Source organism: Octodon degus, unplaced genomic scaffold (genome assembly GCF_000260255.1).
Source record: "Octodon degus isolate 3935 unplaced genomic scaffold, OctDeg1.0 scaffold00429, whole genome shotgun sequence".
Lineage (NCBI taxonomy): Eukaryota > Metazoa > Chordata > Mammalia > Rodentia > Octodontidae > Octodon > Octodon degus.
The window spans coordinates 126,771-129,846 of NW_004525005.1; positions in this window are offsets into that span (position 1 = coordinate 126,771).

Genomic DNA, 3,076 nt, shown 5'->3' on the forward strand with positions numbered 1-3,076 from the left:
CTGTTGTGCCCCTGTGGCAAGATGTTCTGCTCCTGGACTAGCTGGGTGGATCTATCCTCTACACTCTCTGCAGGGATTGCAGTTGCAGGGTCACACCCCAGGCATGTATGCCAGGCCTGAGCTGTGCCTGGAGGGGGCAAGGTGAAGTAGGGGGAAGAGGAAGCTCTCCCACACACTCACTGGACCTGGGCTAAGACACCACAAAATTCCTACTTGGAGAGCGGGGTGGGGGAGGTACTGCGGAGTGGTGGGGGTGGCCCAAGGGGGTGGGAGTGGGTCTGGCCCACACTGTACCTGGGCTGGGAATGGTCCCGCTGGCACAGGGTAGCAGGAAGCTCTCCACACACTCACCGGACCTGGGCTGGGACTCTGAAGTGCTTTAAGAGGAGGATCCGAAGTCTGCGTGATTAATTTGGAGAAGTAGCAAGATATGGGCTACAGTTTCAGTTTAGTTTCCAAGGCTGCTGGCTTGACTTGAGCTTCCAAGATGGGGCCTTTTCAGGCCGAGGTAGGTGAAGGCGACTTCCTCTCTGTGCTCCGACTCCTGGTCTTATCACTTACTCCAGATTCTGCTCATCATTTTCTAGGCCAGCTCTGCAAGCATGGTGAAGTTCTGAGAATATTCAACCGTATTTCTGGAGAAAATCATTTGAATATTCTGAGAAGCATCTATTGATTAGTGTTTACTGCTCATCTAGGTTTTCAGATATGTGACTGCTCACTCCCAAAATTAAAAGATAAAATGAGGAGAAACTATTTTGTGTTCACCATTTCTAATGAGCACAATCTCACACACTACATATTTTTCAGCTTTGTTTCTAATTGCTCTGCTCAGAAAAGAGCAGGTCACCTCTGTGTCCAGCTGTGCTGAGCTGTCCAGTCTCAGGCTAAAAGGTCCCTGTGGTCAGATGTTGATAAATCACGTGATGGGAGGCGATCGTTGTGGGCAGGGAGTGGAAAGTCTTGGGTAACATACTTTGGTAAAAAACAGCATAGTAGGTGATACCTGACAGGCTAAGTTTGAATCTTTAAAATCCAGTACAATCCATACTCGGTAAACTTTTATGATTGCAAGATAAAAGTCCACATGTGAATTAGATGCCTTTTTTGATCTGAAATACTGTTTAGAAACAACTAAAATTTCTAAAAACAGCTAAAGAACTAAATTCTCCTTACTAAATTTTGCAAAGTAAATGTACTTGTAGCATGTGGAAGGTGTTAGATGTAATGGAAGAGAAGCCATGTTAGGAAAACCGTATGAGGACTGGGAGTCAGTCTGCATGCATAGTCCACTGGATAAAAACCAGTGTTTTTTTCTTCATAAGTAGTTGACCGCCTGCTCCGTGATTTGTGATTAGCCAAAAAAGAGACAGAGCTGACATCTTAAGACAGGTGTGCATTTCATGCTGGTGTCATAAGGCCAGAGCAAGTGCTTTAACGTGGGCTGTGGATCAGAGTAATCACAGGGCTCCTAGAGAGCACTGTGAGCGGAGCTGCGTCGGCAGTGATGTGGCTGAGGCAGCGTGCATGGAGCTGAGCTCGGGGCTGAGCAAGGGGCTTGAAGGACAAGGAGGAAGCCTGCATGACCAAGGCAGGAGCTGCCTGCAGAGGGGAGCTGAGGTTCCCTCAGAGGAAACACCCATGGGCCAGGGGCTGAAGAGGAAAGCCAGGCTGACAGTGGAAAATGTAGCATCTTATGGCCATGAGAGCACTTTGATCCATTTCAAACAGCATTGGCCAGGCTTCAGAATTTCAGTCAGCTTTGTAATTATCTCTTTTAAAAAGATATTTTTCAGTTTAGAACTCTGGGTAACGAGCTTGGCAGGAAGAGTTCAGGTACTCAGGAACCCAGGGATGAGCAACTGGCATGGAAGTGCTGAGGACCCCAGGTTTCTAGCCTAGTGAGAGGAGTCCAGGGGCAGTGGTTTGCATATGAACTCAGAAGTTATGATTTCTTTTGTTATATAGCTATAGGCTTTGCTCTTATGGCCATAAGTACAAAAAGGGCTGGGGAGGTAGCTCGGCAGTCTAAGCGCCTGCCTGGGAAGTGCAAGGACCCGGGTTCTACCTCCAGTACCGCATGCTCTGCCAGCCCTGGAACCCCAGGCACACCATGCCAGCCACCGAAACCAGGTATGATGGTTTGGTTCATGCCTGTAATCCCAGCACTGGGGAGGCTGAGACAGGAGGATCGCTAGGAGTATGAGCTGTATAGCAAAACCCAGTACCAAATAAATAAATGATTAAAAGAATAAAGTATAAAAGTAATAATTACCAAGGTTTTTCAATTTATAAATTTTTCTTCATTGCTAATTGTGATGCTGTGACTCAGATATCAGAGCTGTGTTAAGCACTTGGTCTCCTTTGGCCAACAATATTGGGAAATGCCTCACCAAAGCCCTATACTTAAAGATGGCGGACAGAGACACGTGGAAGCTAGCATTCCACTCTCAGCTCATTGGGAAGGCAGGATCTCAGGCCAGTCACAAACCAAGAACCCCTGACACATAGAAAATACTCCCAAAGAACACACTCTCTCTACAGTGGCTTTGTTAGTAGTAATATAGCTAGCTACTATCAAAATTCACAAAAATTATCACAGAAATAAAGAGTTCTTTCTGAAATAGAAAATGATCAGACAAAGGGGCAAAATGAAATCTCAGACCCACAGCCCACCCTGAACAAGTCAAGAAGACATCAGCATACAAAAAATTGTAAGTCACATGTAAAATCCCTGAAAGTATGGCCACTGAAGTAAAGAAACAACTCCTGAGGGGTATAAAGGAAATGAGATCAGAAATAATCTCTCAGGTAAAAAGGAAGGATTCCCATGATGAAAGAATTGCTGAGCGTATCTAAAGAAGACACTGATTAAAAAGTAGAGGAACTTAGAAAAATGACGAAGACTTGAATGAACACTATAGGAAAGGAATCGAATGCATGAAACAGACGCAAACAGCTATCTAGGAAATAAACTTTCCATTAGAAGCTGTCAAAAACCATTTGAATGAAACTGAAGATACACTTTCAACCCTTGAAGTCCTTGTTGCAACCAGTGACTGGGAAAGGAAATGTT